We start from the raw sequence: 23,437 nt of genomic DNA, 5'->3' as shown, positions 1-23,437 counted from the left end.
GTCATAAAAGTCTTACAGCTCGCAAACGGAGCAGAACAAAGTAAAAAAAGAAAAATTACATGCGGACAAGGACAACCGATACGGTAATAAGAAGGATAAGCTCCCTAGACTCCTATCATGTTATGCGAGCGCCATCCAAACCGGTTGAATATAACCCGAGCTACCATCTTCCATTGGTTGCACCCAGTAACCAAAGGCTCCCTGGAGTCCATAGGAGTGAGTAAGGACCACGTACGGATCCAAGCTGTAGCTCTGAAGATAACCTGCAAAAAAGTTAAAGTGTGTTGTCTGTTAAAAATCATATCATTCCTGCAGTTCCATATAGCCCATAATACCGCACATATTCCAATCCGAATACGAGCCGCAGTAATCTGTTCAACCCCAGCTAACCACGTCCCAAACAAAGATGCAATATCTACTGGAGGATTAATATTAAAGGCTATACGAATTGTTCTCCAAAGTAACTTGGCGAGTGGGCATTCAAGAAATAAGTGTTGTATTGTTCCATCATGATCACAAAAACAACACCGCGACCTGCCTACCCATCGCCTCTTAATTAAGTTGTCCTTTGTGAGTATCACTTGCTTGTGGACAAACCACATGAAGATTTTGATACGCAAAGGAACCTTAACCTTCCAAATGTGCAGCGACCTTGAGAGGGGGTAAGAGTTAATCAAATCCATACAGAATGATTTCACCATAAAAATCCCATTCTTAGTTAACTTCCATTGTGTTGAATCCGGCTGCTCGGAGAGTTGAACTTCTATCAATCTCCGAGCCAAGTGCATCCAGGCGGTCCATCTCTCCCCAACTAACACACGTCTGAACTGGATGTGCAAGGGAATAGTTTGAAGGACTATGCCTACGTAATCCTCCTTACGTTGCACAATATTATATAGGGTAGGATATTGGACGGCCAGGGGCGTCTCTCCTAACCATGTATACTCCCAAAATCTTATTGTCATTCCATTGCCAACCAAGAATTTGACCCTACGAAAGAACAGGTCCTTCGTCCGCATAAGTCCCTTCCAGAACGGCGAGTCAGTCGGTCTCATGGTAACCTGGGCTAGTGTTTTCGAGTGCAAATACTTATTGCGCGGGATTTGAGACCACATGCCCTCCAGCTCTGTCTCTAATTTGTATAACCATTTGCTCATAAGACATTTATTCTTAATTTCTAAGTTGTCAATACCGAGACCCCCTTGGTCTTTAGGTCGGCAAAGGATATCCCATCGCGCGAGACGGTATTTCCTCTTGGCCTCATCAGACTGCCAAAAGAAACGATATATAAAGAAATCAAGTCGCTTCCGAACCCCTTTCGGAATTTCGAAGAACGAAAGTAGAAACATCGGCATACTAGTCAGTACTGAGTTAATCAGAACTAGCCGACCTCCATATGACATAAGCTTGCCCTTCCAGCAGCAAAGTTTTTTTTTTCAATTCGTTCTTCAATAGATTTCCATTCTTTATTGGATAGCTTACGGTGATGGATCAGTATACCCAAGTACCTGAATGGTAAAGCACCTAATTTACATCCGAACAGTTGTCTGTAAGTGTGTTCCTCGTCTTTGGCCTTCCCAAAGCAGAACACCTCATTCTTATGAAAATTAATTTTTAAGCCAGACAATTGTTCAAAGAGACACAAGACAATTGTTCAAAGAGACACAAGACAATTGTTTCATATTATGTGCCTTAGCCAAGTCATGTTCCATGAATAGAATAGTGTCATCAGCATATTGTAGAATGGATACCCCTCCATCGACTAGATGAGGAACTAGACCCTCAAGATATGCTGCTTGGCCCTGCAAATAATGATGACCAGCATATCTGCCACAATATTGAACAGAAGAGGAGACATGGAATCCCCTTGTCGCAACCCTCTATGTGTCTGGAAATAGTGGCCGATGTCATCGTTCACCTTGATTCCAACACTACCTTTCTGGACTTGGGTATCCACTTGGTTCCTCCAGGTTTGCTGGCTCTTTGTTCGCTACAAATTTCCATTGGTGCTCGTACGTACTTCCCATTTTGAATTCAGCATGATGGAAAGATCATTTGCACTGCCAGCTGAATCTGAAGGTTCTGCCCGCCGCCGATGGAGATTCAGAACTGAAGCCTGGGCGGGGAACTGGCCTAACCTTGGTGGAAATGTACCTTCATCGACCGTTTTTCATTTGTTTATCATTTATCGGCAATTTGAAGAAATCCATCGATAATGTATGGAAACAGCATTGATGTTAGCGTGTCCTCACAAACAGCAAGGTACTGTACTACTCGAACATCTGCTGATGAACTTGTGACAAGGCCTATTTTTTTAGCGACCAGACATGTCCTACTACTAGGTGGTTCTGTGAGGTGTGGAGGTAAGGTTTCAATTTCACTCAATGAATTGGATGTCAAAATTTCTGAATGAAAGCTAAGTGATACTGCATCTTGCCTACTGGCTAAGTTAATATAGTTGTTTCTTGGAAATTAATATGCATAGTCCTTTTCCATCTTTTTGTCTTTCAAGTGAGTCAGAAGTCACGAGGTTGACTCGATGTTGAAAATAGAGTACATGTTGATACGACTTCAATTTTTCCTTCAAAAATCAAACTACTAGGAGGCACAAATTGGCACAGTGACAGCGATATCACAGCACTGCGAGAACTAGTCAGGTTAAAATGTACGGTATCAGTCTAGATCGTTGGATTGACACGATTAAATGGCCGAGATTAATTGAATCTGCCCGTTTGGTTTTTTTCATATTGGTATAGATGCATCCTAGCCACAACGCCCTCATAATTTCCCTGGAGAATTTAATTTGACCATGATATGCGTTGCTGTCTAGGAAGAACTAGACCAGACAGTCACCGAAAAACGCTAGGAGAAAATCGCACAATCAATACATTTGTCATGTGTGGATTATTACTATAGCTGGATGACTGCCTTCCCAGGCGACGAGTGGGCAGTATTGACTCTCAGTTTCGTTTTATTGTCATGCTGCAAGTACTACTGCTTGCTTATTTATTGTGCTTTGTGTGCGAGGAACTGCTCAATGTCATCGAGGTTATTGCCTTTGCTCATTTGAGCTTGTTACCGTGATCAATGTGTTTCTGCAGTTGAAGAGTTTCTGCAGTTTTTTTTTTGATACAATAGAAGAGTTTCTGGAGTTTCTTGTTGCTGACCGGCATGTAGCACCTTATGAATCTATAATACATAAATAGTTCATCGCCACTATCATATTTCTCTTGACATGCAGCCTATCCACCTGACCTCCATGCCACGTCAGCATTTTGAAGCATTTTTTCGTTTATATAAAGAAGACAGAATGGTGTACTACATGGATTTCCATGATGGCTTTTCTTTGACCTGGGCTGTACAAGCGAATAACATGGCCATTTATTGTGACGCACTAACACTTGTCTTCTCCTCTGCCCATTCTTTTCTTCTTCCATCCTCTTCGGTTCTCTCAGCAATCTATGATGATCCTCCTGTGAGCCCCTTTGCCTTCGGTCCTCACCCCTGTTGTAGCTGCCGTCGTTCCAGATTCCATCGAGGCCAAACGCACAGTGGAGGATGCCCTGGTTGATGGCCAATGGCTGAAGGACATCAAAGGTCACCTCACCATTGCAGGTTTTATTCCGTTGATCAATTTATTGGAAGCGTTTCATGAAGTTCAAATTAGCCATGTTCATGAAGATGCTTGCGTTTGGATTTCTTGAGAGTCTGGTCGTTTGTCTTCCAAGTCACACTCCCCTATGCCGGGCCGCCGCCCAGCTGAAGACACTGCCCCTGCCGCGCACGGGGGCAAGGCTGTCGTGTGGTGCCTGCGGGAGGTCCTGGGCATGTTGGTCGAGCTATCGTGTTTTCAGCCGAGCTGATTGTCAACTCGGCGCGCCTCCTAAACTACAGTCTGTCAGTTTGTCCTTGCCAGCCATAGCGGCCGTTGTGCCGATGGACATTACACTGTTTCACACTGATTATTGCTGCTAGTGTGGTATGTACTCTGTAGGGTTATGATTTTTTTTGTAGGGTTGTGATATTGGTATTCCGTACTTGAAGAAATTGCAATTCAATTGAAAGAAAAACTACCATTTTTGCCTCATAATACCTTGCTTAATCTCATGTTGGTTTAAGTGTAGAAGTTTGTAGTGTGATCATGATATTTTAATTTCTCTATGGCATGCCGACATACTGCTTTCCTTAATGGCAGGCTAGCTTCTCTTCCCAACAATGGCTCATATATATCACACAGCTAAAGATTGTAATCCGTTTCACGAAGCATACCAGGTGTAGTTTGTTTTAACATTGTAGATTAAAAGAAGGTGTCTATAAGGGAATCGATAGCTTTGATTATGTGCCCAATACTCTTTTATTGCAAATGATTCTTTTGGTTAATGTTCGGCAAGTTCTAGCTCTGTAGTGTGATTATGATATTTTAATTGCTCTGTGGCATGCCAGCATACTGCCTTATGAAATGGCAGCTTCTTTTCTCAAGAACACACACTGTTGAAGAATTGGTTCTAGCATACTTGTAAGTGCATCTAGTGCCCCTTAGTGATTTTGGTGTATTGAAGACGTATGGGTTAAGGGACTGATGCATTTGTGAGTGTACAAAGGTCTATAAGTCTATGAGGAGTTTGATATTTACAGAGAAAGTCGACCCCTAAAATGAAGTTCTTCAACTGAAGACTTTGAATTTCTGAAGACTTTCTGAAGACTTTGAAAGTGAAGAAATTGGTGTGACCTTGAAGACTTGGCAATCATTCGAGGAACATGAAGCGTGAAGACTTTTATTTTCGTAGTTTCATTTTCTCCTTCTTAAGTCATTGGAAACACGTACTATTAAAGGGGGTCGAGGAAATACTAAGAAAAATTTTCATGTGATGCTCAACTCAAAATCCTACACCTATCAATCCCTTCGAGTGAAGCCATTGGAAATCTCATACAGTTCAGTCAATTTCTTCAATGACAGAAACGAAGTTCTTCTGGCGCTGAGGAATTTGTTCTGACTAAGGAGTTAAGAATTCGCCAGTGCGGATTGCCTACACAGTGAGGAACATGATACCTTGAGGAATTAGACACTCAAAATTCCGACCGTTGCTGTGCTACGCGGCAGCTGTCCCAAAATATCTACCCACCTAACGGTCATATCATTGAAGGGCATTTATGTCTTATCATGTCGGGCTACTCCCTAGGCTATAAATAGCTGCCCCCTACAACCACTAGCTGGTTGGCTGCTCCGAGAGAAACTGACACTTGTCATTTGAGAGCATCTCATCCTCCGAGGACTTTGAGCGAAAATCAGCAAGTGAGGAAAAACCCAAACCCAACACACCTACAACCGAAAGTGATTGAGCATCACTGAAGAGATTGATCCTGCGTGGATCCGATGCTTGTTACCTTTGAAGAATGTGCTTCTTCCAGACGGTTAGGCGTCATGGTCTAGAGCATCCAAGAGGAAATTGTGGATCGCCGAGACCGAATTTGTGAAGGTTTGGAAGTCACCTGAAGACTTACCACGAGTGATTGGGCGAGGTCTTTGTGACCTTAGCTCAAGGAGAATACGGTGAGGACTGTTTGTCCTCAGGTTTAAATACCTAGCCGCAACAACCAGACGTACAACTGAGACAGCAGTTGGAACTGGTCTACCAAATCATTGTCTTCACCAAGCTTACTGGTTCTATTTCCTCAACTCTTTCATTTCCTCATTTATGTTGTTGTGTGCTTGTTCATATCTGTTTTGAAGACTTTGACTGAAGACTTTCTCTATTTCCTCAGTTCAATTTCTTCTGTCTGTTTGTCTTCATCCTGCTTTATCCTGTGTTTACGCTTTCTGTACTCTTTGCTTGTCTTCATTTCATCATGATGACCATGCGTGTATTCTGTTATGTTTACTTCTGAGTACTTATTCCGCTGCAAGTAGTTCGTTATTTAGGAATTACCTCACCAGCAAATTCCTCAGTGAAGAATTCATAAAAATCGCCTATTCACCCTCCCTCTAGTCGATATAACGCACTTTCAATTGGTATCAGAGCAAGGTACTCCCCTGTTCCGTGTGATTTTGGTTTAAGCGCCTGGAGTTTTAGGTATGTCGACCGCAGATATGAAGAAAGTGACATGCCCCATCTTTGACGGTCACGAGTATCCCAAGTGGAAGGCCATGATGAAGAAGCGCCTCATGGCGATGAACAACAAGCTGTGGACCGTCACTGAGATTGGTCTTACCGATCTGTGCAAGATGGCCGAAGCTGATGACATTCGCAAGTACACTCCTCTCAATCTCATGGCAAAGGACGTCATCTGCTCCTGTCTGTCACAAAATCAGTTTAGGAACATCATGCATCTCGATCATGCAAAGCTTATCCGGGACCATCTCTCTGAGGTATATGAAGGTCATCGAACTAGTCATGATCCTTTGTTTGAGGAATTCAAGGAATCTCTCAAAGCGATGACATTCGAACCTGAATCATCATCTTCTACACCATGCCTTATGGCAAATGATTCAAAGGTGACTGAATGCTATCTATCCGAATACAGTGATGATGAATTTGGACCGAGCTATGTCAAACTTGCTTCCCTTGCCACCAAACAACAAAGAGCTTTAGAAAAAGTTCAATACTTGCTTAATAAGAGCGATGATATGTTGGGTGAAGAAATGGATCAGTCGAAAGCTTTAGCTGAAAGTCTTCAGAGACTTTAGTCTAGGTTTGATAACCTTCAAGGTCATCATAACACTCTCTTATCTGATCATGAGAAGCTTTCCTATGAATTTCTTCAAAGGAAGCAAGATCTTGAAAATGTAAGAGTGAGTTATGAGGATCTTCAGAAGGAGTGCGATTCATTACTTGCTCAACAAATCTGCGCTTCTCAGGAAGAATTTGTTCCTCCATGTTTGAAGTGCATTGAACGTGAATCTGCTAATTCTTCACCTGAAAGTTCAAATGCTTCTAATGCTACAAATTGTTCACATGTCTCTGCTATCATTAATTCCTCTTCCGAGGACATTGCTAGTATCACTAATGATGCAGGGCTGAAGGAATTATACATGACAGGCATGTACAAAAGCCTCAAAGGGCATCAGACTCTTTGTGATGTGCTTAAAAAGCAGATCCTCAACAGGAACCCTAGAAAAGAGGGTATTGCCTTTGAGAGGAAACTCAATGCTGATGGTACATATTGGAAGCCTGAGCAGTACCCCAAAACCTCATGGGTTGCTGCAAAGGGACCTCCAGTTGATCCATCCAATTTATCTAGCTTTACATGTGATTCTCCTCATTCTTTTGATGAGTCATTTGACTCCAACTATAAACTGTTCAAAAATCAGAATGGTGAAGTATTTGCTAGATATGTTGGCACTAACTGCAGGAACGGTTCCCCTATGAGGAAAATCTGGGTTCCCAAAAGGTGCCTTGAAAGTCTTCAGGTGAATGTCATCATGACTCCAGCAACGAAGAATAGGAACCCCAGATCAAATTCTTCATATGGACCAAATTCTTCATATGGATCCAAGTCCTCATACGGACCAAATTCCTCACGTGGAACAAATTCCTCAAAAGGATCAAAATCCTCATATGATTATCATCGTGCTAACCCCTCTGTTTCGCAGGGAAGGGCTAAGGGCTATGAATATGAGCATTATTCTTCTAACCATTATGTTCATAAGTTCTCTAAGAATTTCTCTGTTTATTCATATGCTTATCCTAACCCCTCTTATGTGAAATGAAGTGGACTGGCTTCTATGCCACCTTTCTCATATGGTGCTCGCAGAGTGATGAGTTCTTTGCCACCCCTTCAGATGTGGGTGGTGAAGAAAATGAACTAACCTCTTATGCAGGGTCAGGTCTCCAGACGTGCTTAAAATCGTCTGAAGAATTTGCTGGAGACCTGAAATTGTCTGAAAGGACGCAGGCTAATCATGATGAAATGAACATTCATTTCACACGTCCTCATACTGTTTTATCTGTTCTATTTCTTGATGAAATCGATCTGATGAAATTGATGTCATATTCTTCACTGATGAAGTATATGAGATTGTAAATTGCACTAATTCATCTGCAGGATGATCAACCCAAGGCAAATGAGTGGGTCCTCGATAGTGGATGTACAAATCACATGACTGGTGACAAGAATCTATTGATGGATGCTCCCTTAGCTCCATCGCATTTGAAGCATATCATCTTCACTGACAAAGGCAAAAGTCAGGTATTGGGTCTAGGTAAGGTTGCTATCACAAAGAATCGGCACATGGACAAAATCATGCTTGTCGAGTCCTTAGGATACAACCTCATGTCTGTCTCAATGCTTTGTGATCTTGATATGGTTGTTGTCTTTGGCAAATATCGTTGTGTTGTGGTCTTGGAAACTGACAATTCCAAAGTCCTAGAAGGCTTTAGGAGAGGAGATTTGTATATTGTTGATTTCTTCACAGGACCACAACCAGCCGTATGCTTACTTGCAAAAGCTTCAGAAGGCTAGCTATGGCATCGACGACTTGGTCATCCTGGCATGAGGAATTTGCACACGCTCGCGAAGAAGAAGCATGTCATTGGCATTGAGAATGTCAAGTTCCTCAAGAATCACTTGTGCGGAGCCTGTGAAGCTGGAAAGATGACAAAGGCCAAGCATCCGGCGAAGACTATAATGTCTACCACTCGACCATTTGAATTACTTCACATGGATCTCTTTGGTCCTAATCACTATTCTACATTTGCAAATGAAGCATCTCTATATGGCTTTGTTATTGTTGATGATTACTCTCGTTACACATGGGTGCATATTGTCACTTACAAACATGAAGTGAAGGAAGTCTTCAAACGATTTTCCTCGAAGGCTTCAACCAACTTTGGTGTGAAGATCAAGCACATCAGAAGTGACAATGGAACTGAGTTCAAGAATTCTGGTCTTGATGACTATCTTGATGAACTTGGTATTACTCATGAGTTATCCGCTCCTTATACTCCTCAGCAGAATGGCATCGTGGAGCGCAAGAACAGGACTCTTGTTGAGATGGCTCGCACTATGCTTGATGAATACAAGACACCTCGTCATTTCTGGATTGAGGCAATTGATACTGCGTGCCACATCATCAACAGAGATATATTTGGGTTACTTGTATTTGATAGTCTAGAATTTGTAATCCGTGTCCTACCTTATCTTCAGGAGAGGCTTCTTGCCCTCTATGTCTTGTACTCAATACATACTCGCCCTCGAGGCTCAATAATACATCCATCATATTTCGCAACCAACCATCTCTTTCTCTTCTAACATGGTATTACCCTTACCACGATCCTAAACCCTAGCTGCTGCCGCTTCCGCACCCGCGCGCCGCCCCTGAGGCGTTCGGCCTCCATAACCGCCACCGGGAGCCGCGTCGCCCGTACCTAGGGTTCGTTCGCCGTTCGTGTTGACCGGTTGCCCTAGAGAGTCTTTTTCCTGATCGCTTGATCTGCGTTTTCTCTCTTCCGCCGGTCGCATTGATCAGTGTTTTCTTTTTGATTTTCCGATACAAGATCGGTTTGTGTCGCCCGCTGCCGCGGTTGACCCTTGCGCGTCTCTACTCCGACTTCGGCATCGACTGCACTGGTGTCATCTCCGACTCGACGGCCTTGCGTGCTACGCGGCGGTCCGGAACGGCCGTCGTCCACGCCTCCATCCGCATGTCGGTATGCGCTGGCCATCGTCGCCTTGATCCGATCAGGGATCCTACATCAAGTCAACCTCCATCCACTTTAAGCAGGATGGCGTGGATGCACCGGCTTTGCTCGCATGGCGTGCATTGCGCTGGCCCGATCCATATTGTGTGCATGTTGGCTGATCGTTCGTATATATACACATATGAATCAACTTCAAGTGTGCTCGTGTCTCAATTGCATGCTCATGTGACGCGGCCGATGACGAACCCGCGTCTCCGCGTCCAGTCACTCCATCTTCATCGCATGTTCGGTCTGGTCAACTGTATACATGCCTCCATCCGTGCCACGCGATAGATCTGACCCGTCGCTTGCGTGCGCCTTCACGGGTCCCGTGAAGAATACCGTCTTCGAGTTTTGCGTGTCCCTCTACCGATCGAGCAACTGGCTGCCGTTGCGTCGCCCCCTCGGACCACAGTGCCGCCGTCCTGTGGTTCTTCTCCCGGCTGCACTGACCCGCGTCACCGCCGCGTTGCCCCTTCAGGCCGTAGTGCCGCGGCCCACGGCCCCGCGCCGCCCCGAGGTTGTCCGCTCCAGGCCGTCCCGTGGCTGCGCTGACCCTGGCGCCGCCGCCGTCTCGGGCCGTCGGGCCGTAGTGAGCGTGGCACGCGGTCCACACCGCCGTCCTGAGTCGGTCCCGCGGTTGCACCGACCCGAGTTCCGTTGCTGCGCCGCCCCTTTGGGCTGCCGCGTCGCAGCCCGCGGTCCCCGCCGCGCCCCGAGGTCTTCCCGCCGTCGCCCCTTCGGGCCGTAGCGTCGCGGCCCTCGGTCCACTTCGTCGTCCCCGCACGTCGACTTCCCGTGGTATGCGCTGCACCGTCTCCCTTCGCGCGGGAACGCCACCGTCCGCGCCGGTCTTCGTCACGCTGTCGGGTTCATCGCCTACTTCGAGCACCACCGCCGCTCGTCCACCCAGTTCGTCTTCGTCCAAGCACCAGCCCGTCGCCAGCGTCACCGTCATCTACCCTGATCACTTCGTCTACTCCAACCATCATTGGCGACATCGGCCCGCGCCGATGGAACGCCGCAATCGTCGTCGAGTTCTTCTCTGCTAGCCCCTCCGACTTCTCCGACATGGCGTACAGCTTGTGCAGGTCCCTCGTCTATGCATGCCCGGTACTGCCAACATCGGTGCGTGATTTCGCCCACGATGTGTTCCCGGGCCTGGCAAGCCTGGAGCGGCGTTTCGTCAACTTCGTCTTCGTCCGTCTACACATGCCCGGTGCTAGCAACGCCGATCCGTGCCTTCGTCCACGACGTGTCCCCGGGCTTGGCAAACCTGGCGCGAAGCTTCATCAACACCGTCTACCTCCCGGCGCACTCCTACTTCGACATCATTGCGGCCATGCAAACTCGGTGCCTCCTTGGACTCGCGGCTCCACGGTGTTTACCTCGACACCGGCTATCCCGACTCGACATCGACCACGGCATTCTTCACATGGTTACTTCGACCACGGCTACACCATCCTACGCTCTCGGCTACCTCGACATCGGCACAGAGGGCTATCATCCGCTTGAGCAACTCGTCGGCTTCCTTTACAGTCAACGCATCCGCTACGCGACACCATCCGCGCTCCCGCTACGACTGCGGGGGTATGTCAGCCCGTCGGGTGCTATTCTCTCCAGTCTAACCGCTCGCGATGCTCCTATTGTCTGCGACGCTAACGCTACGACTGCCGCGGGGGGGGGGGGGGGGGGGGGGGTCAGAGATATATTTGGTATTCTAGGATTTGTAATCCGTCTCCTACCTTATCTTCAGGAGAGGCTTCTTGCCCTCCAAGTCCTTCACATAGAAAACCTGCACCACATAATTGGCTAGGACGAATGGTTCGTCTATATACTCAAGATTGTTGAGACCCACTATTGTCATTCTGTTGAAACGTCAAACCGGTGAAAACCCCATGACTGGAGTTCGAATCCTTGCACGTGTGCTATATTTTTTTCATTTTTTTTGCCCACAACACATACCTGCGGGAAAAAATCATGAGAGAGAGAATCGTTGCGAGCACTCCTTCCGATCCGGTTTTGTCACAAGATTGGAGCTTTCGCCAATTAACTTTATCGTTTTTTCTACCATTATTGTCAACACCACTGTGGACAGAGACAAAATGTTCTCGACCATGTGCAGAACAAAGTTATGAGGGATGTACAGTACAAGTTATCAGGAGTGTAGAGTACAAGTCATCCAGGCGGGCCGAAGCTTCCCAAGGCATCAATTTCGGCAGCCGAATTGCTGCAATTGGAGACCTAGGGAGGACTTGATGTGTTGCTGCCCATCCCTTTGGTGCAAAGTGGAACTCATTCTCGTTGAAGGTCCGCGCCGAGCACGTAGCACGAAGACGAAGGAAGAAGGGGTTCATGGCTGATGCACTTGCCGCTCAATCCGCCGCCGCTGCTCGCCTCCTTCAGCCGCCACTGCTGCCTTCAGGTGCTCCGGTTGCCTAGCGCCAGTTCAAGCTGCCGCCGCCACCTCCTGCCGGTCCGCCGGTGCCCTAGTCCAGGTCCTACCCGCTTCCTAACGCCGGAGATGAGGGAGAGATGGGAGGCGGCTGAGCGGGAGAGACGAGAGGAAGAGCGCGCGCGGATAAGGTAATCTATTGGAGGGGGCGCGTGAGCCGTTCGGCACTGTTGCAAAAAAAGTATGGTTCACCAGTAAACTATTTCGTTTGTAAAACTAAAATGTTCCTCAACTCCCGAGAATTGTTTCAACAACAAAAAAAGGTCTTATGTTTCACCTTATAAGGGAAACATATCCATACATTTGAAACAAAATGTTCTCGCATTTTCTAAAATTTATATGACTAAAAATATTTTGTATGGACAAAAAAATTGTCCATAGAATATTTCATGTATTCAACAAAAATGTTGACGTAACTTGGTAAAAATATTCGGTCCAAACAAAGATGGTAAATAACTCAATTTGGCTAACTTTTATTTTATTTTTTTCAAAAGAAATGATTACCGAAACAAATTACATAGATCTGTTAACACAAAAAAAAAGTACACCGGTGAATATATATATATTTTTTCAAAATAATACATTGGATGGTGGCGTGAACGGGTGTCTCCCCGTCAGATCGATGGTTGGAGCTGGTGTGGATGCGGCGATTACTCCGGTGCCAACGACGGCGGCTTGAAGGGGCTCGATCAATGCGCAGATGGCACCAACATCAATACTTTCAGTGTTGGTGAGTGCTCCATGTGTCACCATGAGGACGCGGAGGTCTGGCGTGACACTGGGTGCAGGAGGAGCCGGCAATTTCGATGGTGCGACGACCTCGTCCACTTGGCGGTTTTGGGTCGGTAGCGCGATGGAGGTCTTGCGCCCGTTGTAGGGTCTTGCAGCTGACATCGGTGGCTTCACCAATAAAACAATTAAAATAAACAACGGAAATCAAAGAAGGAAAATCTTTTTTGAATAATTTTTCCTCCAGTAATAGAAAAACGATCTAATGTTCAGCTCATTAGTCCAAGTTTGTAAATAAACCGGCACTAATGTGACCATTAGTCACGGTTCAAACGGCTATGCATTAGTCCCGGATCATTTGTGACATATAGTCCCGGTTTGTGTTACAAAACGGGACTAAAGGGGTGGCGGCAGGCTGGCGTCAGACCGGGGCCCCACGAGCCCCTTGAGTCCTGGTTTGTGACACAAACCGGGACTAAAGGGCCAACCTATAGTCCCTGTTTGTATCCCCGGGCCATCACAAACCGGGACTAATGGGATCTAACCGTTAGTCCTGGTTGGAGACACAAACCGGGACTAAAGGTTTTTCTTTTATTTATTTTTTTTAAAAAAAAATTGATTTTTTTTCTGATTTTCAAAATTCCGGATTCTTTGACGATTTAATATCTAGTCACTCCTCATTATTAATCCTAATCACCACTCATTCCAAGTCGTCTAATTTACCGGATGGTCACCCATCCTCTCACTACTCCAACCTGAGCACGCTTAACTTCCGAGTTATATTCCCCCTAGTTTTCAAATCACTTGTTGTTTACGTGACAATAGTAAGCTTTCAATCCTAGGCTGGGGGACCTTTAGTCCCCACCCTTTAGTGCAGGTTACAGAATCAAGACTAAAGGTCGTTTTTCTACTAGTGCTGTAACCATCCAACCACATATTGGTTCGCGAAGAAATTTTTTGATGGCTCAAATAATTGTCTTTTATAGTTTAAGTAAAGTCATGTAAAACACATGATGTGACAGTTGCTCTAAGGCATCACTGGACGAAGAACATTGGCAATGCCAACTATGCAAGAAAAGTAAGGCATGCCATGATCCGCACGACACTGCTAGCTATGCTATCATGCATCATCCATCGCAGTCATGATCCGACGACTTCTATTTCGCCGCAACATGCCAACGAGAAGAATACCTACCCATCAGCTATGCAGAGATCTGGTGTCGCTCATCATGCTCATACTAGCTATGTGGGGGATTCAGTGATTTTCTTGAGGACTAAGATGCATGTCTAGATTTCCACATTGTCATTTTTATAAAAGTGGACAATTGCCATGCATATACATATTTCCATTGCACTAGTTTTCCGTAATCAGAGAACCAACCTATGGTTGGATGGTTAGGAAGGTAGTTATGCCCCAAACCCATCAGGGATCACAGTGTCTACGTGTGTACTGTGTTTCTAACAAAAAAGTTCTGTAATTAATTTAATCCAAATATTACTGTCCAGAAGAAGTTTCGCCCCTATCATACCTAAAACAGTGTTTTTTGGACTCTGGTTGAACAACTAACTGTTAACCGATCGAAGGTCTCAAATCTTTCTGAAGCTGCTCAACTGAACTGTGCCGCTGCCTCCTGTACGACGCATGCAGCGGATGCCGCAGTTCATTGGATCGAGTATCCCACGGCTCTTCTACTCCACTACACTCGGTTCAGTAACTGATTTATTACCAACATGCACCGTCTGTTCGCGCTCTGAAACTGAAAACCAACAGTAGAGAGCTATGCTGATCAACATGAACCAACTCCAAAAATAAATTAGTTTGGAGCAGCAGCCACCAGGGCATGGAGTACCTGGCTACACGGACACAAGTTCCATCACATAGTAACAAAGCTCAGGAGAGCATAAGCAAGACATTTCATTTAACTGAAACCAGGTGTCTTGGTAGTCCAAATTACTGATCAACAGCAGAAACCTAAAAGAAGAACTAAATGAGTGAAAGCGGACTGAGATGGGCCCAACACTCTAACATTCAGGGCATTCACAACAGCTTAATCCTCAGAAATGCAGAGCAGCCTATCTAAGTGGAGAAGGAAGTAGGTTTTTAATATCATACAACACTTCAAACGAGGTAATAAAGAAGGAGAAACGTGAGACAACATTCAAGAAACAGCAACACATGCTGTCGGTGGAAAAGGGGAAAGCGCCAGGACCTGCAGTTTCGCTGGAAGTTCCAGCCAACTTGTTCAAATGCCCTTCACTGTCCTGCGATGCCTAAAGCCTCTCCTGATTGATTCAAGACCATCAGACGTGTCCTTCACTGCCTCTCTGAAACGTCAACCAGTAGCAAATGGATTAACAAAAATAAGCCGAGTTAGTAGCAGATCGTCCATTATACACACAAGAGGCAATGTTCACACGTACAAAATGGAAAAACAAGGCAGCAAAAGGGATTACATTCTTACTTGCTAGCTCACCGAAAATCTTTTCATGGGGATGTGCTCAATCTTTTGCCAGTTTGGATGTCCGACTGTTTTACAAGACTTCATGAACTCATCGTTGCCGAAAGCAAGATGCAATTCCTCAATAGACTGGGGCAGTGTTGGAAGAGACCGGATATTCTCGCAATACCAGATACCCAGTTCCTTGAGCGACGTGAGGCGCTCCATGTTGCTGGCAAGGAGTCCCAGCTGCAGGACCAAATCTCGAGCACACGAAGATGAGGGAAAGCATCAAATTCAGGACCAGGTCCCAGTTGGCTGCAACTCCAGAGAGAAAGATTTCGCAGGCCCTCTACGCCACCGCTCTGCTTACCCACCATCCAATCTGGGTACCTTGAACATCTGTATCCACGTATTGCAAGTTTTTGAAGCCCCACGGGAGGGCACAGGCCCTCAAGCCCCACGGGACTGCACCTTGTATCATTATCACCATCCCATTCCAACCTCAGATCTGTGAGCCGTTCCTTGGCAGCTAGATTGGCTTCAAGAGCTTCCTCCTTGCTTTTAACATTTTCAAGGCCATCGATGTACAGTCTGCCACGAAGCTTGTTTAGGTCCCTCAGCTGCCTTATCTCATAACCCTGTTCATTGCTTACTGTGAAGCTTGGTAGCGTTTGGAGTGATATCAGCCTGCCCAAGTTAGGGAATTTCCAGTCTCCACTGCAGAACATGTGCCGCAAGTTGACAAGGTCAACAAAGGGGAATTCCAACATGTTAGCCAAGTACAAATCTAGCAACTGGATATGGTGAAGTTTCGTTAGTGCGCTTGGTAAAGTTACATAGCATGAGCCAAATGTCCTGAAAGCAAGATAACGTAGGTTCTTTAACTGAGCAATAGATTTTGGGACCGAGAACTTAATTTCCCAGATTCCAGAAAGGTTATTGCTGAAAGCAACGGCTAGTACCCGCAATTTTGGCAGCCTCTTGCATATACTCTCAATGACTTTTTCCTCAACTGGTGTGTCCCTTTGAACAACATCAATGATGAGAGTGCGTATATTTTCCAATCCAAGGATCTTCTTAGTTATCAATTCTCCATCATAATTCTGAACAAAAAGATGGCGGACATCTCGAGGGACTTCTTCCTTCCAGCCTTCTCCTCTGTGGCTCCTTGTATTCTCAATTCTGAAGCAATCACTACCAGCAACCTTGGCTAATAAATCATGCAGCAGATCATGAACTGTAAAGTATTCTTCTTCAGAGGAATCATCTACTTCTTGTTGCATAAATGAGCATGACATTAACTCTTGAATGTAGCCCTCAGCTACATCTTCCATGTCCTCTGTTGCACAACTGCTCTTTACAAACCCTTGCGCTATCCACAGACGAATTAACCCATCCCTTCTCAACTTCGATCTTCGGGGGAATGTATTGCAGAATTCAAAGCAACGCCTGATGTCCGGATTGAGCGGCCGATAGCTCCACCAAAGAGCATCCATGGTGTCATTCAACATTTCATGGTTTGCAGCATTTTTCCAAAACTTGATATCTGGGTTTGTCCCAAGCCGTCCTGCCACTACTACGGCTGCAATAGGTGATTGGTGTAGCTTTTCTGCAATCACCCGCCCAACTCATATAAATTCTTTTTCATCAGCAACGCTTGTGCCGCCCAGTGCATAATCCATAAACATCGAAAAGTACAAATCCTTGTCCAAATCAGGTATTTTAATAGGTTCATCATCACACAGAGCTCTAGTTGCAACTATTGTTCGAGCCGTTACCAAGATTTTGCTTCCTGTCATCCCAACATTAAGTGGAGAGATTAGTTCCTCCAGTTGTGGGTCGTTCTTGGTCTTCACCCAGAGATCATCCAATATCAAAAAGAAACGTTTGCCATGCAATTCTTTCTTCAACTTCTCTTCAAGCTCCTCATGATCTGAAATATGGGAGTGCCGATCTCCGGTAATATCCTTCAGCATTTCATGAAATATATCATCGACACTGAAAGTCTCCGAAACATGAATGCACATGGTGGTGTCAAAAAGTTTCTCCTCCTTGCATTCCTCCTCTATGTAATCTCGGGTGTATCGTGCAAAGGTAGTCTTCCCAGACCCTGCAACACCATATATGCCAATCACCGAGTAACATGGACCAGTACCCGAGCTCAGTGATGTCTCACGGAGCTTTGCCATGATACTATCGCGGAACGCCTCTCGGCCAAATACCTTCCGCTTGCTAGCAGTTCTGATTCTGCTCCTGTTCTTGTTGACAATATCATTCGGCGCACTCTTGCTTGCTGTGCCTAAGAGCAGATACTTCTTCACTTCACTGATGGTGCTTTCTACCTTCTCAATTCTTTTCTTTAAGCTCCGTCTTGGGATTGCAGTAAGGACAAAATCAAACGCAGTGGCATGCTCCTGCAAGAAGCAAAATCTCAAATGAGTGTGTATTGCATATATTAGACATTGGTGACCATAATGCAGAACAAATTAGATATCATGCTGGAACGGAACAAAAATGGCCATGCACAAGGAATACAAAAATCATTTGTTAAACCAAAACTGATCGTGATCCTAAAAAAAAAGGTCCATGAGAAACAAACAAACTGGCTATTAATGACTCCATAGGTTCAACATGGATTATGTGTGGTACATACAAACAAGAAAAGTAGGGAGCAAATAAAATATTATTAAGCACAAATGGTAAACAAGGAAACATATAATAATTATTACAAATATTGTTTATATTCCAAATCTGAAATGTTATGCATAGAACGCTCCCTATTATGTGGTAAATACAACCATTTGGTGATTACACAAATAAAGTAATCAGTGACTAGACATTTGGACAAATAGTATAGTGTCATTTGAAACGCGCATACGTATGACATGGCATGTTGGTTCTCACAACATAAACACACAATTTCATTGTGAAGACATGCTAAGAGAAAATAAAAAAAAAAAGAATCTTTTTTTACACATTACACAGAGACTGGCAGAGCCGCAGAGGGCATATGAGATAAGGAACGGGTGAAGAAATTGGGTGTGCACCTGGTAACTTGTGATGCCAACCACGTCATAGGACCAATCTCGGTAAGTGCAGGCGACCTTGAATGCATCAACTATCCGAAGGTGTATGGATAAGTGGAAGGAGCTGCACAAGCAAGAGAGCCACCGGACCAGAACGGGCTCGTCTGAGGCCGCAGCATTGGTGGTCACCGGATCTGTGGCTGCAATATCGATAGTCACCTTACCGGGCTCTTCGGCTGTGGCCGCAATATTAGTAGTCTCCGCAACTGACGACGCTGAACTGCATCGGAACCACCCACACAAGGAGCTCCTCCACATGCAGTGCATTAGCTGAGACAATCGTTTCCAGAGGATTCGTGCAATCTCAAGGCAGCAAGCAATGCAGGTCTCCACGGCACCACTGAGGCGATGTAAAAATCTGAAGCGGTACAAGTCAATCTCCTGCTGGTCATCGATGATGTCTTCCACTTCCTCCCGAGCATGCCTGAGCATGCGGTCCATCCTGTCGAGCACGGCCACCACATCGATGTCCGCTTGCTTGTCTCCTCTGCGCATCATCCTCTCTTCCTCTATGGCCCGCATCGTCTTCTTCAGCTCCGGGATGATGTGGATCTCCAGCTCCTGGAGCTTCTGCGACGTGTCGAAGCCGAGGCAGGAAAGGATCTTGGGCATGAAGAAGGTGACGACTGGCGACACCAACCAGCCAACCACCGCTACGAGCGCGGCAGAACTCATTTCCAAACCACCGGCCATGGAAAGCTGTGGATTTTACCGAATGGTCTTTTTGCTGCAAAGAATAACAGTTTGTCTAATTCACATCTAGATGTTTTTTAAGGATGTCACATCTAAGCTCCCACAAATATATAATGCAGCAAAAAAAAATAGAAAAAAAAATAGACCACAAACAGAGTGGACATCAGCTTATCCTAGACAGACCCAAAGAATAATGAAGAGTGTGAAAGGGGGATTTTCTCTTTCTTTTTCTACGGGAGGCAACACGGAGAGAGGAGTGTTTTGGGAAGAGTGGTGATCTTCCGTTACCTTGTTAACGAGGAAGAGATCTATCGCCGGAAGCCGATGCCGATGGGCGGAGGGTCGTCTGTGGAGGGGCGGCTGGTTTTTCTGTGGAAAAGGGATTTCTTTTTTCCGGGAACGGCGAGGCAGCTTCACGGTCGAGGAGGAAGAAAGCGCTCCCGAGCAGCTGTCCGTCGCCGTGGAGGGTCGCCGGTGGAGGAGCTGAATGGGGTTCTGGAGCAGAAGCCTTTAGCTACATCGTTGAAGGGGAAAAAAGTATCCGCCGTCCGAGCGCTGTGGAGGGCGGCGAGGGCGTCGCCGGTGGGTGGTGGGCGGTGGGGAGCTGGGGTTCTCGGCGCGGGGAGAGAAGAATGCACGGTGGAGGTTTAGCGGCTGGACCTGGACGGAGGCTTTCCTTTTCCTTTTGGTGGGATAATATGATGTTGGAATGGTGCCAAAAAGGCTTCAACCATGATCTCTCCTCCGGCGGGCAGCACCTCAGCTCTGATTATTCCTCTATGGACAGCGGTGCTGCACCTACCAAGGAAGCATTATATAGCTCTCGTGCAGATGAATTAAGTAGTATATTTCAATGTCTGTTTACCTCTACTGTTTCCGAAATTTGTCAGAAATATCAAAGTTCCCATGAATAATCATTTTGAATTCTATAATAATTCATTCCAACAGCCACCCTATGATTAGAATAACTTAATCTACAAACCCTAGTTTTACGGGATTTTGTATGGAAATTTGCGAAATTTTCTACAACAGTTTACGACCCAAACATTTACGGCATCTTAATCAGAAATTTACTATATATCTACCCCTCTTATCAAAACTACGACATAATAAAGTGTAGAATATGTATTCTACACCTTGCTGCAAAATAGCAAAACTCTTCACTTAAACTGAACGGAATGACCTGAGAGGATTTGGTGTTGTACCTCTTGCCCGTGACAATATAAGCCTCGTCATACAGTATTTCATCTGAAAAGATTGTAGTTGTCCGGCGCTCAATACTGAGTAATAAATTGGCAAAACGATCGAAAACCATTATGGGAAAAAGAAAAAAAATATATAGCATTAGAATTTAGAAGGTTACGACAGTACGTTTTACATAAATTAATATAAAGAGACTATTTAATCGTCAAATAAAAAGGCAATGAGTAAAACTAATTAAATGGAAGATTTCACATTTTAAATTCACTAGCCTATGAAGCTTCGAGGACTGAATTAGAACTTGAAGCGCCAAAGCACCCAAATGGAGTCAGAATCAATATACACGTAGTAAAGAGCAGACAAGTAACTCTAATTAAGTTACTAACATATGGACAAGGGTGAGTCAGCGTGGAGTTACCTTTACCGTCAGTGTGGGCTTGTTGGGATTAATATCAAGCACTTTCTGAAGTGCATTGATCAGCTCACTATCACTTAACACAAACCAGCACAGAGATATAGACATGCTCAAGTGAAGAGAGGTTCTCCAGCCCATGTTGAAAATCACCAAATAGGTATTCAACATAAACATCTAACTCCAGGATTTGGAACTTTTGCAAGGTTCTGCTACTCCCATAGGAGTTGTTGGATTCCCCGAAGAGGCAAGGTGATGTAGCACAGCAGCAGAAAGTATTTCCCTCAGTTAAGAATCAAGGTTTATCGAATCAGTAGGAGTCACCAAGCTAAGAATGTTAACAACACCTGCACATCGACTACTATCGAGCATGCATCTAGTGAATTAAGTTAAGAAGAATGGAGTAACCCCTTATGCAAGATGACATGAAGTAGAGGGGCAGATCCAATCAATATGATAGAAACCCCATCTTTTTATCTTTAATGAAAACAATACAATACGTGCCTCGCTACCCCTACTGACACTGGGTTAGGATACCGCAAGATTGAACCCATCACAAAGAACATATCCCATTGCAAGAAAGATCAATCTAGTTGGCCAAACCAAATCAATAGATCAGAGAGAAATACAAACAATCTTAATCATCCATAAAAAGAGTTCAGAGTAGACTAAAATAATACTCGATAATCTGACCATAAATCCACAATTCATCGGATCTCAACAAACACACCGCAAAACAAGATTACATCCAATAGATTGTTGGAAATATGCCCTAGAGGCAATAATAAAATAGTTATTATTATATTTCCTTGTTCATGATAATTGTCTATTGTTCATGCTATAATTGTATTAACCGGAAACCGTAATACATGTGTGAATGCATAGACTAAAACATGTCCCTAGTGAGCCTCTAGTTGACTAGCTCGTTGTTCAATAGATGGTTGTGGTTTCCTGACAATGGACATTGGATGTTGTTGATAACGGGATCACATCATTAGGAGAATGATGTGATTGACAAGACCTAATCCTAAGCATAGCACAAGATCGCGTAGTTCGTTTGCTACAACTTTTCTAATGTCAAGTATCATTTCCTTAGACCATGAGATTGTGCAACTCCCGGATACCGTAGGAATGCTTTGGGTGTATGAAACGCCACAACGTAACTGAGTGGCTATAAAGGTGCACTACAGGTATGTCCGAAAGTGTCTGTTGGGTTGGCACGAATCGAGACTGGGATTTGTCACTCCGTATGACGGAGAGGGATCTCTGGGCCCACTCGGTTATGCATCATCATAATGAGCTCAATGTGACTAATGAGCTAGCCACGGGATCATGCGTTACGGAACAAGTAAACAGACTTGCCGGTAACGAGATTGAACAGGGTATATGGATACCGACGATCGAATCTCGGGCAAGCAACATACCGATGGACAAAGGGAATTGTCACTACAAAAAAAAGACACATCCGTGACATTTTGGGCCGAACGAATTTTTTTCTGTCATACATATGACACTTCTATGACGATAATTGTGACAAAACCCGGTATGATCATAGATTTGGTGGGCTCCTACTTCTATGACAAAAAATCATGACAGAAAATGGGCTTTTCATCCTGGGCGGGCCGGAGACGCAGCTGCATGACATTCTTTGGGCCGCCCATGACGGAAAAAACCGTGGTAGAAGCGCGTTTCTCTCATACACGTACGCGCGTGTGTGCGAGGCGTTGGCTCTAACTGAACCCGAGCGAGGCGTTGGGCTCTAACTGAACCCGAAAGATTGCACTGTAGGCTACGCGTTACTGAAGCCGAGCGATCGATCGATGTCTGTTAAATGAACCCGATCGAGCGATTCCTTCGCTACTGCTGCTAACTGAAGCCGATCGATTGGATGAACAGTGAGCGTTGCGGGGGGGGGGGGGGAGGGGGGTTGGATGAATAGTGAGCGGTGGGGGTGGATGCAGGACCCCGTGGCGTTGCCTCTGGATGAACAGGACCCTGTGGTGTGGAGGGCTGGATGAACAGGAGCCCGTGGAGGCTGGAGGAGGTCGACGGTAGCCCGTGGAGGCTGGAGGAGGTCGACGGTGGAGATGAACAGTATCTCGTGGAGTCCCGTTTTGCGGTACGCCACACCCCTCCCGATGAACAGGACCCCCGTTTCGACCATAGGGCTCCAACACAAGTCCGTTTCGTCCGTTTTGCGGTACGCCACACCCCTCCCGATCAACAGGACCCCCGTTTCGACCGTAGGAGGTCCGTTTCCTCCGTTTTGCGGTACACCACACCCCTCCCGATGAACAGAATCCCATTTCAAACGTGGCCGGTCGAACACAAGGCCATTTCCTCCGTTGTGCGGTACGCCAGGCCTCATTTCCATCGCCTGTTCCGTCCAAGCCCTCCCGATGAACACGACCACACATTCCGTTCCGACCCAGCCGGTTGGGTCCCCATGAACACGACGACGACGCTGTTTCTCCGTTCCGACCCAGCCATGTACACGAGCCCTGGCCGTACATATGCGCGAGTAGGCGTTCGAAACCCCGCCCGTATGTACGTACGTGGCCGTATTTTCTTGCTTGCACCCTGGCCGTTGTACGTACGTGTACATGCTATATATGCGCCTCTACTACGACACGTGCGCGCCTCTACATCCACCAGTATGTACGTACACGTTCGCGACCAGAATGACAACACTACGTACGCTTCGACCAGGTGCGTCCCGACGGTCAGACACTTCCTTGCGTGCG

The 23,437-nt window shown here is 45.7% G+C and overlaps 1 pseudogene; it reads right to left on the bottom strand.

Annotated features, from left to right (window-relative positions):
* Positions 1-14,915: 14,915 nt before the first annotated feature.
* LOC109754237 (putative disease resistance protein RGA4) lies at positions 14,916-19,509 on the bottom strand (annotated as a pseudogene).
* Positions 19,510-23,437: the final 3,928 nt, after the last annotated feature.

The sequence above is a fragment of the Aegilops tauschii genome, chromosome 1 (assembly GCF_002575655.3).
Source record: "Aegilops tauschii subsp. strangulata cultivar AL8/78 chromosome 1, Aet v6.0, whole genome shotgun sequence".
NCBI classification, from domain to species: domain Eukaryota; kingdom Viridiplantae; phylum Streptophyta; class Magnoliopsida; order Poales; family Poaceae; genus Aegilops; species Aegilops tauschii.
This window is presented reverse-complemented; position numbering and strand designations above follow the sequence as displayed.